This window comes from Rhinatrema bivittatum, chromosome 3 (assembly GCF_901001135.1).
Source record: "Rhinatrema bivittatum chromosome 3, aRhiBiv1.1, whole genome shotgun sequence".
NCBI classification, from domain to species: Eukaryota; Metazoa; Chordata; class Amphibia; order Gymnophiona; family Rhinatrematidae; genus Rhinatrema; species Rhinatrema bivittatum.
The window spans coordinates 289,299,973-289,315,158 of NC_042617.1; the positions used below are offsets into that span (position 1 = coordinate 289,299,973).

Genomic DNA, 15,186 nt, shown 5'->3' on the forward strand with positions numbered 1-15,186 from the left:
TCTTTGAGGGCTTCTTAAATAACATTCCGGACCCAAATAAGTTATTCCTCTGGAAGGCATTTTTTATTGCCATTCAGGCAATATTGACCCAATGGATAAAGCCGCAATTGCCCAAAATTGAACAATGGAAAACTAATCTTTATAAACTCTTTCACGTTGAACACTTGACAGCTAAACACAAATCCGCAGCTTCGATGGCTGACTGTATGGAAATCTGGAAAAGCTTTTGGGACAGCCTTACGATGGACATATAACTCAGTTCTGAGTAAAATGGTTATTTCTTGCTTTAGCATTCTCCTTACTTGGCGAGACGACCTCCGTAGTGAAATGGGGAAGGGGTGACTCGGGGCGGGTAACATAATGTTTCTGATTTGTGGCATTTTGTTCTGTCAAAGTTGTATCACCTATAAAATAATAAAGATATGAGTAAAACAAAAATATATCCGAAGCAGAAACCCTGCAAGGGAGTCAGTTGTACCGTTAGATGATCAAGGGGTTAAAGGGGCACTTAGAGAAGATAAGGCCTTCGCATAAAGATTAAACGATTTCTTTACTTCAGTGTTTACTGAAGAAGATGTTGGGGAGATACCCGTTCCAGAGAAGGTTTTCATGGGTGATGATTCAGATGAACTGAACCAAATCACAGTGAACCTGGAAGATGTGGTAGGCCTGATTGACAAATTGAAGAGTAGTAAATCATCTGGACCAGATGGTACACCCCAGGGTTCTGAAGGAACTCAAAAATGAAATTTCAGACCTTTAGTAAAAGTTTGCAACCCATCACTAAAATCATCCATTGTACCTGAAGATTGGAAGATGGCCAATGTATCTCCAATAGTTAAAAAGGGATCCAGGCATGATCCGAGAAATCATAGACCAATGAGCCTGACTTCAGTGCCAGCAAAAATCGTGGAAAGTGTTATAAAGAATAAAATCACAGAACATATAGAAAGACATGGTTTGATGAGACACAGCTTTACATGGATTTACCCAAGGAAAGTCTTGCTTCACAAATCTGCTACATTTGTTTGAAGGGATGAATAAACCTGTGGACAAAGGTGAACCGGTAGATGTGGTGTATTTGATTTTTCAGAAGGCGTTCGACAAAGTCCCGTATGAGTGGTTTCTAAGAAACTAAAAAGTCATGGGAAGGGAGGTGATGTCCTTTTGTGGACTGCAAGTTGGTTAAAAGACAGGAAACAGAGAGTAGGATTAAATGGTCAGTTTTCACAGTGGAAAAAGGTAAACAGTGGAGTGCCTCAGGGATCTGTACTTGGACCAGTACTTTTTAATATATTTATAAATGATCTGGAAAGCGCTACAACGAGGAAGGTGATCAAATTTGCAGATGACACAAACTTTTGCAGCATAGTTAAGTCTCAAGTGGATTGTGATGAATTGCAGGAGGACCTTGCGAGACTGGGAGATTGGGCTTCCAAATGGCAGATGAAATTTAATGTGGACAACTACAAATCGTTTGGCGCTGGCTACAATTGATGTGGTTTCGCTTTATACGAATATTCCACAGCAAGAGGCCATTGAAATTATTGCAGCTAAATTGAGTGAAGTGACATCTCGTATTCCATCTAGATTTTTAGTCAATTTGGCACGCATAGCCCTGGAACAAAACTTTTTCATGTTTAACAATGAATTTTTTCTCCAAAAGAAAGGGGTGGCTATGGGTGCCACAATGGCGCCTGATGTGGCTAATCTGTATATGGGGAATTTTGAAGAAAAATTTGTGAAAGACAATCCCTACAAAAACCATATAAGATTATGGAGACGATATATCGATGATATTCTGGTGGTATGGGAGGGTGAGCTTAGTGAATTTATAGTATTTATGGAATGGTTGGAAGGTTGCGACAACAATTTGAAGTTCACATATACTTTTGATAAGAACCAAGTAGCTTACTTAGATATTTCAATCACGCTACAACCCATGGGGTTTGAATTTTCTATATATCGCAAACCGACCGACAGAAATACGTTGTTACGGTATGACAGCTGTCATCCTCATCATTTACGCAACAATCTACCTTATGGTCAATTCTTGCGTTTAAGAAGATTATGTTCAGACATTAGAGAGTACAAATCGAAAGCCCGAGTGATGAGCCATAATTTCCAACAAAGAGGTTATCCTCCTCAGATCGTCAGGAAGGCGTATAAGCGAGCACGCTGGATCAACAGAGATCTATTGTTTTTGCCTAAGAACGTTCAACGAGATAATAATAGGCTGGTATGTGTATTGCCTTTTTCCCCACATGTCTTTAAAGTTCAGAACATCATAAAAAAATTTTGGCACATTTTACATCTACATGAAGGGTTCAATGAACCTCCTAGGTTTGCCTTTAAGCGAGGCAGAAACCTGAGGGACATGATTGTACATTCCGATTTCGCAGATGAAAAAGCTGATGGAGAGAACAGAGATCTTGGTATCAAAGGACATTTCCCTTGTGGGAATTGCACTGTATGCACTCAATCCTTTGCAGGCAGTGTTTTACCGTTTTTTGCAAATGGTAAATTTCATTTTCGTTCTCTCACCAACTGCGAGTCCAAAGGTGTGATTTACGGGTTATGGTGCCCGTGTCCTCGTTTATACATTGGCAAAACCATACGTTCTTTAAAGACCCGCATGATTGAACACAGGAGTGCCATTACACGTGGTAAGGTAGAAGCGCCGGTAGTACAGCACTGCCTCTCACATTTTCATACGTTTGATGATCTAACATTTGCTGCAATAGAAAAACCTTTGCCTAAGAGTCGTGGAGGGGACTTTGATGGTTATTTGCTTCAAAGAGAGCAAAAATGGATCTATTATTTCAACACGGTTGATCCAGAAGGATTAAATAAAGACATCGACTGGTCAGTTTTTTAAAGGAACTATGGTGGTTTAAGAGCATAGAAGCATGGGTAATGTAGTTTATTGGGTATAGAGGATCCGGATTTCCGGTGGTCAGAAAGGATGGGATGTGTTTAAATTCAGAGTGAGTACGACTGTAGAGACCAACTAGGACGCTGAGGCGCCATTTTTTGATTCTCTAGAGAGACCTGTAAATCCGGTCCGGGTAAGTGGAGCATATTTCCATATGTTGTAACAATGAATGACGGTTCATTCTAGTTATTGATTCAGTTTAAAATTTCGGCTGTGTGGTCTGCTTTGAGTGTTTTTAATTCATGATTTTTTTAATTTTTAGGATATAATGAATATGTTGGCCTGATTCGAGATATTACAATTCCCCTGAAGAAGACTGATATTTCAGTCGAAACATGTTGGGATGTTGAAATTGAACAGCAAAGCAATGTAGCTGCTCGATGAAAACTTATGGCTAAGTATTCCAATTTGTGATGAATTTGATTCTCAAAGAACGCTTTCGTTCAGTTAAAGTTTATATTTGGAGTGATTAATAATAGGTCTATAGGATTGGTTATTGAATAAAGGTATTTTGGGGGGTGGACAAATGACAATAAATGATTATATTAAATCAAGCTCTGTAAGCTGATACCAGCCTGCGACCCATTGCGCGGTGAGAGGCTGCAGATTACAACATTAGAGCAACAATCTTTATGATATTGTCATTTGCCGGGAATTTAATTGTTGGATAACAAGTTTATAGAGATCTGTTGTTTAGATTTGGTAAGCGAGTTGAATCTCCTCTCTCCTTGGTTTGTGTCAACTACAAAGTGATACATATAGGGAAAAATAACCCTTGCTGTAATTATACAATGTTAGGTTCTATCTTAGGAGTTACCATCCAGTCAAAGTGGATAATACATTGAAATCGTCAGCCCAGTGTGTTGCGGCAGTCAAAAAAGCAAACAGAATGTTAGGAATTATTAGGAAGGGAATGGAAAATAAAACGGAAGATGTCATAATGCCTCTGTATCGCTCCATGGTGAGACCGCACCTTGAATACTGTGTGCAGTTCTAGTTACTGCATCTCAAAAAGGATATAGCTGCACTGGAGAAAGTGCAGAGAAGGGCGACCAAAATGAAAAGGGGCATGGAACGGCTGCCCTTGAGGAAAGGCTAAAGAAGTTAGGGCTGTTCAGTCTGGAGAAGAGATGACTGAGGTGGGGATATGATAGAAGTCTACAAAATCATGAATGGACTTGAACAAGTTAATGTAAATTGGTTATTTACTCTCTCATACCATAGAAGGACCAGGGGGCACTCCATGAAGTTAGCAAGTAGCTCATTTAAAACAAATAGAAGAAAATTATTTTTCACTCAGCGCATAGTTAAGCTCTGGAATTCATTGTCAGAGGATGTGGTTACAGCAGTTAGTGTAACTGGGTTTAAAAAAGGTTTGGATAAGTTCCTAGAGGATAAATCCATAAACTGCTATGATGGTAATTAATAAGCAATAGTAGCTTGTTATCTATCTAATGTTTGGGTACTTGCCACGTACTTGTGACTTGGTGTTATACTTTGGACATTGAAGCGTGGGCCCCTGGTCGCTGTAAGAGATGATACCTCCCACAGGGCAGAGCCCTGTGGGGACTTGCAGCAATAGGCTAGCTCTAAGTAGAGATGGACACAGAGAGAAAGCTTTATTTTACTGCAACGTAGATGGTAACCCGAGCATCGGGTGATGATTCTAGCTAGAAGAGGAGAACCCAGATGATGATGTTCCGTCTGAAGGTTTGCAGAGAGGAAAGGCAGTTCCTCAGTCTCACCAGACCCGCGGTGGAGGATAGGTCGAGCCTCTATGGAGAGATAGATGAGACAAGCAAGATAGAACAAGAGCGGCAGTACTCACTCTGATGCTGGTAGTTGTAGTAAGGGAGAGCCCTGAGGAGCGGAGGTCTCAGACGAGCAAGGCCCCCGAGGATCGGGTGCCGCAGGCTTCCTGGTAATAGGTAGACAACCCCGAAGGGTAAATAGGAGCTAGGCAAGGTCCCGAGAAGCGGATACCTTAGGCGTCCTTGTTGGTAGTAGATAACCCTAAAGGGTATAGAGGATCGAGGCAAGGCTCCTGTGGAGCGGGTACCTAAGTCGTCCTGGAGCGAGAGTACACAGAGCAGAAGCGTCTGGTAAAGTAGAGAGATCAGCATGGAGGATTCCTTGCTAACTCGTAGTTGGAATCAAGAAAGGAATATAAATACCAGCGCTATTGACATCATGCGGTGGGGATGCCCCCGAGGTTCCCGCCATGATGCACGTAAAGGTCGGGGCTGTGCGCGCCCGCGTGCCCTAGGTGACTTCTGGAGAAAGATGGCGAACGCAATTGCCCATGCCGGACCGAGAACACCAGAGGGTTCGGTGTGGAGATGTGGAGGCAGCCTTCTTCCCAAAACAGATTGAGTCAACAGAGGGCGCAGCCATCTGCGACCGACGAGCGCAACACTTGGTTTGGCCACTGTTGGAAACAGGATACTGGGCTTGATGGACCCTTGGTCTGGCCCAGTATGGGATATCTTATGTTCTTATTGCATACAGAGTCTGTCTTGTTGCAAGTTCCAGTCCAGTTTCTGTCCACGTTTCTATTTATACTTTATTCTGTATTTGGTTAGGATCTGTTTGTAAGGTTGCCAACTTTTCGGATTTTCTCCGGACAGTATGGAAATTCAGGCTAGTGTCCGGAAGGCAAGAGGGGAACTCAAATATCCAGAGATTGTCCGGATTTTAGCTGTCTACCCAGCGTCTCCATCTCCTCCAGGCTGTGCCTTCTCCTTCCGCCCAGCGCCAGTGCCTCTCCTCTCCTTCCTGCAGAGCTGTTTGTATCGCGGGGACGCTCCATAGACACGGAGCCCTGCCCGGTTCAAATAGCAAGCACGTTTGTCCCGCACCACAGGAGAGACCGGAGGCACTGGCAGTGGCCGCAGGAGCAGCATCTCCTTCATCCTGCCGGTGCGGGCTCAGAAAAAGAAGTGCAGCGGTAGGAGCCAGCGGTTAACATCGAGCCATGCGGCTGAAGAGCAACAGAGGGCACCCTGCAGCCCTCTTCTCGACCTTCCCCCGGACCGGCTTCAGGAGTAGCAATTCATCGGGCCTCGTCTTCTGCTGCCACGGACGCTCGGTCTGGCGGTGCGAGCTGCGTGGTTGGTCCTCCAGCAGTAGGAGACGAGGCCCAATTAAACGCTGCTCCTGCTGCCGGCCCGGGGAAGGATCGGGAGGAGGGCTGCCGCAGAGGAAAACGTCACTGATCGTGCGAAAAAAGGGAGGGGGAAGGGAAATGAGCCTGAGGGGGGTACAAGGGGAAAAGGGCCTGAGGGGTAGAAAGTATATAGGGAGAGGGGGTGGAAATATCTGCAGGGAGTCAGAAGAGGGGAGGGGGAATCTGAAGGGAGGTTGCTGAGAAGAGGGAAAAGCCTTGGAAGAAGGATGAGAAAGTGTAACAACCTTTTATGGAGGGTTAAAAGGGAGGAAAAGCTTTTGAAGAGCGAGAGGGAGTGAGTGAGATGGAAAGACCTAAGGGGACTGGGAAGGAGCTGAAAGGCAGTGGAAGGAGCATTGCTCTCTTCATTGCTCACTTAGACTGCCAGCCTTCCATCTCCCCCTGTCACTCACCTCTCCCAGCATGGCCCAGCCCCTTTCTTGACTCTCTGACCTCCCACCTAGACTCCCTCCCCCCCCCCCCCCCCCCCCCCCCCCCCCCCCACTTTTTACCTCCTCACTAGCCCCATTTCCAAATTCACCCCCTTCACAGACCCCTCTTTTCTGTTTTGGTATTTTGCAGAGTGCAGGAAGAATTGCCTTTCTATTTCTCATCCTCCAGTATTGCACTGCTTATAGAATCTGGCTTCACGTTTTGTCCACATGTTTCTGTTTCTGATTTGTGGTCCCTTGCTCTGTATTAGGCGAGGGTCTATCCATGTTCTGTACATGTGACCGAGGGGAGAAATTCTGCTTTCGTGTAGTTCCTGAGTGGGGATCTGTAGCAATCCAGCTTGTTCTTTTTCCCAACAGGAAGTGCCTTAGTATTCTAGGGCCTGGTGTAATATTTGCAGAGTTAACTTTTCATAGCTAGGGTTTTGCTGTTTGAGTCCTGGGAGTTTAGAGATTCTGAGGGTCTTTTTTCACGGTTTTATGTTACTTTACAAAGTGTCAGTGGAAGGGAGTGGATGTTGCTGTTCCTGAGGTGACATTACAATTTGAATATACATTTTGCTGTCTGATAAGTCGTAATGGGAAATGTTCTACCTGCATTGTGAAGGGAATTTCTGTGGATGTGGTGTGTGTTACAGAACTGGAGGTGCAGGGTTTATATTGAGATTCTGTCCCACTCTGTGTAGACTCCAGACCTCACTCCCATCTAGAACTGATGGTTGAATGATGCTATCAAATAATGACAATGATTGGGGGGCGGGGGACTGAAACTGACTGGGGGTTTCTTTGTGTAGAGAAAGCCCTCGGGACTTTTTCTTGTAATGTCTTTTATTGTTCATTTAAAGGGGCATGGGGCAGGCATGTTGTGTGGAAATGCCACTTTGACTTGCCCCCTTACATACCTAGCTTGCCCTTCCATTACCTTGAGATTTCACCTTGCATGGCCCATAGAAATATGAGGAAACCCATGGGCTACACTGGCTGAAAGAGGAGACTGCTGCTCCCTGTGCTTCCAGAGGTAGAGGGTTTATGTATGTGTGTGTGTATATAGGGGTAGGGGAGGAGTGCATATGTGTGTGGGGGGGGGGGGGGAGTGCATGTGTGAGAGGAGAAAGCTTGTGCACACAACCCTCCGGCACTGCCCTGCCCCTCCCCTCTCACTAATCCTCGACATCCTCAGAGCATCTGGAAATCAAATGTTCCCAGGGTTGGAGATTTTTTAATCCTTATTTTAATAATTGGATGTTGTTTGATGTATCTGCTGTTTTGAATATTTTATTAGTTTTTAGAAAAGTTTAAACAATTTTATGAGTTTTTAATCATTGGATGTTGTTCTATTCATCAGCCGTTTTGAAATATTCATGCTTTTATTAGTATGACTATACTATTATTGATGTTTTATATTTCTTGATTTTATTTGCTGTATTATGAGGAATGGCGATATTTCTGTTTCCCATTGTTGCACTGCATGCAGAGTCTCTGGCTTGTTGTAGTTTCCAGTTCAGTTTTTGTCTGCCCGTTTCTGTTTCTACTTAAGAACATAAGAAGTTGCCATCCTGGGTCAGACCAAGGGTCCATCAAGCCCAGCATCCTCTTTTCAAAAGAGGCCAAACCAGGCCACCAGAGCCTGGCAATTACCCAAACACTAAAAGGTAGATTTAAATAAAAACGTGTGGGCGGCCATATGCACGCAGTTCCTGGCGCGTGCACATGGACGTGCCGATTTTATAACATGCGCACACCGCCGCACGCGTGTTATAAAATCTGATGCTCGCACGCAACCAGTCACACGTGTTGGGGGGGGGGGGGGAATTTTTGAAAAATCTGTGCAGCGATGCAATCAGCCCGTTCCCAGTTCTCTATTCTCCTTCCTCTGCAAAGTTTGTTCTGAGGCTGGTGTGTGGTGATCCCTTGAGCCAGCTGCTGCCGAACTGGATGATGCCCCAGCTGGGGTTGAGGGCTATGGACAAAATGAAGAGGCTGGGGCTGTCAGAAGGGTAAAGCAGTTCTAGGTACCGCAGACATTTCACCGGTTCCCCAAGGTTCTAGTGGTCGTGTTTTATCGGCCTTGCGTTCTCTCCCATTTTATAAATGGAATCTTGGAGATACTTTATATTTTAAAGATTTGAATTTTGTAAAATACAAATGATTTAACAAGATGTCATGTAATTTTATATTCTTAAAGTTTCAAAGTATATTAAAAAAATGTTTAAAAATCCCATCTAGACAAAAGAATAATTTAATTAGCTTAGTACACAATGAGTTATTAGAACGTTTGTGTGACATTGATAAATGACAAGTAATTATGATTTTCTCTCAAATCAAATGCATGTCTTCTAAGGGAGGGTGACAGTAACAGTCATGTGTGGAAGTGGAAGGCCATCGTCAGCAAAAAGCTTACTCACCTTCTCCAAGTGTTCAGAATGTTCACAGTTGAAAGCTGGTGACCCTATCTGTCTGTGTTCTGCATGTGTGTCCGAGGTAGGGTATTCTGCTAGCGTGTACTTTCTACGTAGGGATCTATAGCAGCCTGGTTTGTTCTACTTTCCTGATAGGTGTTATAGGGCCTGGTGTAATTTTTGCAGTGTCGATTTTTCATACATTGGGTTGTTCCTGTTTGAATGATTGCACTTGGTACTGTTTTGATATGGGAAGTTTACTATATAGTTGTCATTCTGTTTACCTAAGGCAATTCAATTCCAATTTACATCTGAAGCTTTTAGCAAACTCAATGCTTGTATATGGTTTCTTTCCTGTCCTTTCAGTTATGCTTTCCAAACGAACCTTTCATCATATTTAGCATAAGTGAATGGTTTTGCTTCTGTAAATTCTCTCAGGTGTTGTGTACTTTGCTCACAGGGAGTCACATTCTCAGTGGAGTCTCCTGTCAGGTTTCTCAGCCTTTCCTCTGGCTTGCACTGATTCCAGCAGTTTTTCCCCCAGGCACAACATGGGCAGGTTAATCTTGCTCCATCTTTCTCTGACACAGTTTTAGTCATTTCCAGATGTTGAGTGGGTTCCTCAGGATGTCTCCCTTTGTGTCTTCTCTTGGATTCATCGATCTCTGAATAAGAAAATAAAGGACAGACATTACTTGATGTGAGGGAGACTCAGAGTGACAGCGGTCAGGGTTTTCCAGCATTAACATCTCAAAGGGAACAGGGGTGTAAAGCAACTGCATCAGCTCCTTTCTGCAGCATTCTCGGATGAACTACAGCACCTCGCTGAATCTCAGAGGAGGATGAAGATGAGGACTGAACATCTCAACACCATCAGATGCATACAATTCTCAGAATGTTGTTTTATGCAACTCACACAAAATAAAAACCATTTTGTAAAACTAACAAATTGTATTTAAATAGATTTAAGAATTTAAGAATTTTAGATTTATTAAATTTAAGAATGTGATGTCCAGCACTCAGTTCAAAATATTAATGAGGGTCTTCATACACATCTACCGTTAATATTGCAAATTTAATTGGTGCTTCACTATAATCATAGACCTCACTTGAAAGTCCTTACAAAAATGGACAACAGTGAATGCTTCTTAATTAATTTTAAATTACTTGTTTTTTTTTAATCTGTTATATTTGCAACTAAAAGTGCTTATCATCATTATCAGAACCCGACACTTACCCCTGAAGCAGATTATTTTTTAAACTTGGATATGTGACAGGTTCCGATAGTGGAATGTTAAATATTGCTTGGAGACTGCTTCATCGAAGGAAACAGCAAGAAGTCATAGCTATGATAAGTACTTTTAATTGTAAATATAAAAACACATTTAAAAAATAGGAAATTAAATTTGATTAAGAAGCTCCTTAAGAATACGAGTGACTCTGTCTGAAACTGATGCCACTGGATTCACTGGAATGCAAATGGAATACGAAAATTAAGTTTTTTTTTAAATTTAAATTTAATCAATGCTGTAATTTTAGAAACATGATGGCAGAAAAAGACCGTACAGCCCATCTAGTCTGCTCATCTGTTCAATTAATTTAGCTTTACAATTCCCATCACTTCCTTAGAGATCCCCTTTGCCTCTTGACCAATCAGCATTCATCCCTGATCCAAGCCCTGGCCCTGCACAGCCCCTAATCCTTTGACATTAAGCCTAGCTCCGCCCATACCATGCCCCTTTTTGCTCATGGCAGTATGGTTTTCAAGATGGCACTGGCCATCCAGCAGGAGCAGCAGCAGCAGCCCTGGGGGACTTGCAGTGGAAGGAACTGATGTGAACCTTTGCTGGGGTGAATCATATCAGAGATGCCTGGGTAGAAGAGATGTGTTCCCAGGAGTCACACTGTGGGAAAAGAAAGGGAGCAAGAACCAAAAAGGCTGAAAATGAAACAAACGAGAGATGCTTGATGCACCCACAAAAAGTTGCTAGCGGAATTTGTAGGATAATTAAATACAACTAATCCTAGACTAAGAAAGTGAAGATATTTTACAAATATATCATTCATGTGACATACTGCAATCTGAACTCTTAAATGATGTGAGGGGGGATATGATAGAGGTGTTTAAAATCATGAGAGGTCTAGAACGGGTAGATGTGAATCGGTTATTTACCCTTTCAGATAATAAAGACTAGGGGGCACTCCATGAAGTTAGCATGTGGCACATTTAAAACTAATCAGAGAAAGTTCTTTTTCACTCAACGCACAATTAAACTCTGGAATTTGTTGCCAGAGGATGTGGTTAGTGCAGTTAGTGTAGCTGTGTTTAAAAAAGGATTGGATAAGTTCTTGGAGGAGAAGTCCATTATTTGCTATTAATTAAGTTGACTTAGAAAATAGCCACTGCTATTACTAGCAACAGTAGCATGGAATAGACTTAGTTTTTGGGTACTTGCCAGGTTCTTATGGCCTGGATTGGCCACTGTTGGAAACAGGATGCTGGGCTTGATGGACCCTTGGTCTGACCCAGTATAGCATGTTCTTATTGAGCACTCCTGCAAATGGCAAGTCTTCATTTTTGGTGTCTTTGCTTCTTTTCTTTACTCTTACATGTAATGTTCCCAGTGGGGTTTTTTACATTTTGTATTATCACAGTGTGGCGATCGGTCTGATCTTGTGTTGTGCCCTGCACCTAATACTCGGACTGGGCCTTCAGGCACCTCTAATGGCTGATGATGGATTCCTGTGAGAGACTGCTGCTAACTACTGAATGATTAAAGATGGAAGCAGCAGGAAGCTGGGAAACTGCTGAATGTGCTGACTCCAGGGGAAAAGCAAAGATCAATCTTTTCATAGATGTGTGGGCTCACAAGGATATTTCCTTGTAATTTACGGAGTTCAACAACAGCTGGACGCAGGGACCATTGGTGAAGACCTAACAAAACACAGCCCTCACAACAGCAAGGCTGAAGGGAAAAATGTCAGAAAGAAGTCCATTGTGACCCCCCTAATCTTTGCATCACCTGTGACTGATGGGCAAATGATGTAAAACTGACCCAGAGCAAAAGACTATTGAGACATCATTACAGAGAGATATGCAAGAATTTCCTGGCAAATGCTGGTCTGTACATCCTCCTTCATCAGCATTCTTATTTTCAGAAATTCTGTGTAGTCCCCATTTTTTTACATTAAGGGCCAGATTTTAAAAGGGTTACGTGCATAAGGTACGTGCGTAACCCTTTTAAAAACCCCCTGCGCGCACCGAGCCTATTTTGCATAGGCTCAACAGCGCGCGCAAGACCCGGGACGTGCGTAAGTCGCGGGTCTTGCCTGGGGGGGGCGTATCGGGAGTGACGCGGCGTTTTCGGGGTGTGTTTCCGGCTCGGGGCGTTTCGGGGACATGGCCGAGTGCCCCGACACAGTGGCCTGTATCGGGGCCTGCGCGCCTGCCGCGATATGTTACTACTGCCCGGAGGCAGTAGTAACTTTTAAGATAAAGGTAGGGAGGGGGTTTAGATAGGGCCGGGGGGGTGGGTTAGGTAGGGGAAGGTGCGGGGGGGTGAATGGAAAGTTCCCTCCGAGGTCGCTCCGATTTCGGAGCGGCCTCGGAGGGAACGGGCAGCACGCGCAGGGCTCGGCGCACGCAAGGTGCACAAATGTGCACCCCCTTGCACTCGCCGACCTCGGATTTTATAAGATACGCGCGGCTACGCGCGTATCTTATAAAATCCCGTGTATTTTTGTACGCGCACGTGTAGATTTGTAAAATCTACCCCTTAGTATCTACCTTCTAAGCATTGTAGGAAGGGCTAATTAGCAGATCTCTCTGTTTGAATATGACCTAATGAAAATCCTGAGTGGATTCTCCTAACAGAATTTGGTGTGGAGAAATATATAAAATTCATTATAATATGATTAGCATGTAATTTGTAGTCTTATAATAAACCTGAGCTTATTTAGAACTTCCTGGGTTTTAAGATTTTTATTATTTGCTCTTCTCACTATGGTACCGGGGTTTTAGCAGTGCGCTCCTCATCATCTCTCTGCGCTGATCGGGCCCTTGCCAGCAGCTCGCCCTGCTCCTCGCCTTTTTAGCATCGCGGGACTGGGCTCTTCTACACCGCACAGGAAGCAGCCTTAGTGCAGAGCCCGCTCATTTTCTGGGCAGCTGCGCTTCTGGCAGACCCCACTGTGATTATCCCGGGGTCTGCAGACAGAAGTTAGGAACCACTGATGTAGATCATCTCTTTTGCAATCACATACGGTAATACTGTAGGGGTATGAGGGGGTGTTTGAATTTGTAATCCTGTAGAAAAATATGAATGATTGATGTTGTTTCCTGTACTATTCAGAAGGATCCAAGACCACTTAGCCAACATTGCTTATTCTATATATTTCCACAGATGCAGTAGATAAGTCTGTCTGTTTTACTGAAACACAAAAATTATTTAAACTGTTAAAGAAATGAGGAGACAATACATCACTTCAAACAGAGAAAGAATGAGGAGGCAGAGAGAAAATGAAAAGAAGATCCAGCGTAAACAGAGTGCATGGAAATGTAACCACAGCCACAAAGGGGGGGAAACAGCTTTTCTTTCAGTTTGATGATTTCTGTGCTATCAGGGCAGAGTCCAGGCAGGCAGCCGGTATCTGTCCTCTTCCAGTGCTGTGCTTACCAGGCTCTTTAAGGTAGTTTTCTTTTAGTACAATGTGGGGAAAGGAATCTTGAGGTAAAAATCTCTTGGTTATGGGGGAGAATAGGAAGGGGACAAAGGGCAGGAGGGAAGGGACCATGGGAGGAGGAGGAGGAGGGTAGGGGGGAGGGATCAAGGGACACAGCAGTCAGACAGAGGGAAGGCACCTGGGGAGGGGCAAAGGGTGAAGGAAGTGGGGTAAGAGGAAAAGTGACACAGGGGAAAGAGCAGGAGGGAAGGCTCGAGGGAAAGGGACAGGGGCCTTGGATACAGGGGCGGATTGGCCTATCGGGGGATCAGGCATCCCCCGGTGGGCCGGTCGCGCTAGTCACGTGGTCTGCCGAGCGCGGCCGTGACAGAGCCGAGCTCGGCAGACCACGTGGTATCTCCTGGGCGGCGAATCTCCGGGCCGGTCTTCATCGGGAATCCGCCGCTGCTTGGGTAAGATGAAGCAGGGCAGGAAGGAGAGGGGACAGAAGGTGAAGGGGCACAAGGGGAAAGATTAGCAGGGCAGGAGGAAAAGAGCTGGGGGAAAGGGCACAGGGGAAGGAGCCATGGGTGAGTGGAAGTGGGGCAAGAAGGAAAAGGCCATGGATGGAATTCAGGAGGGAGAGGACACAAGAGGGTAAGAAAATGGACCAGAGGGCAGAAGGAAAGGCACTCAGGGGCCAAGAGGAGGGAACTGCATTCAAAAATGGGTTAGGGCTGAGAGGCAATAGGGCAGAAGAGGGTGATACTTTCCTGAAAAGTAATGGTCCTGGTATACATCTCTTTATTTCTTTTATTTCATTAATAATTTTCCATATATGTCATATAACTTCATGTAAAAATGAAAGAGAAACGTGGTGGTCAGCAAACATTTTAAAGGTTACAAAGAGGTCCATGATCCAAACAAATGAAAAGTATGGACGCCAGTGTTGCTTTTGGTGGCAGCGGCACAGCATGGAAATGGAATTCTGATTGCCCAGAGATTGGTGTAAAGCAGCAGGGGCTCTCATACACATCAAGCACACATTGTCTCACCCAGACACCGCTCCTGCTCGTGCACTCACTCAATGAGTGCTCCCTCCCACCCCCGGGCTGGCTATAATGGTGCCAGAGTATCGGCACAGAAATTGCTTGCACGTGCTGTCACCCCCTCACCCTCGCTGGCTCGCTCCAGGGTCACCTTCTGAGCTCAGGACCCTTTCGGAGAAACTCCCCCTCCCTTCCTGAGAGAGGAGCTGCTTTCCACTTTCCCCGCCCCCGCATGGGATCCGTCCGGTGGGAATGGCAACGTCATCAGTAAGCTCCAAAGGGGCGGAGCTCTGCTGTTAGTACTTGTTCAGCGACTAGGAAGCAGGGGGGAAACTCTAGAAATATGAAAAGGGCGCCAGATTTGTCCCTAAAGTTTTAAAAAAATTAGCTAAAACAGATCCCTGTCCCAATCACAGTTTTAGAAATCTTTATTCGGATGAAAAAGTCGCCAGATCCAGTGATAACAATCTCTATATTGCCAGCTCTGTATAATCCCTTAATGTAAAGCTCCCCGTCTTCTCAG

General features: G+C 44.5%; 1 long non-coding RNA gene across 1 annotated transcript; it reads right to left on the reverse strand.

Annotated features, from left to right (window-relative positions):
- Positions 1-9,188: 9,188 nt before the first annotated feature.
- LOC115087558 lies at positions 9,189-13,861 on the reverse strand. The gene is made up of 2 exons (XR_003855538.1): positions 13,629-13,861; positions 9,189-9,617 (listed from the first exon to the last, which is right to left on the reverse strand). It is a non-coding gene; the product is annotated as an uncharacterized LOC115087558 (long non-coding RNA).
- Between the last annotated feature and the right edge of the window lie 1,325 nt (positions 13,862-15,186).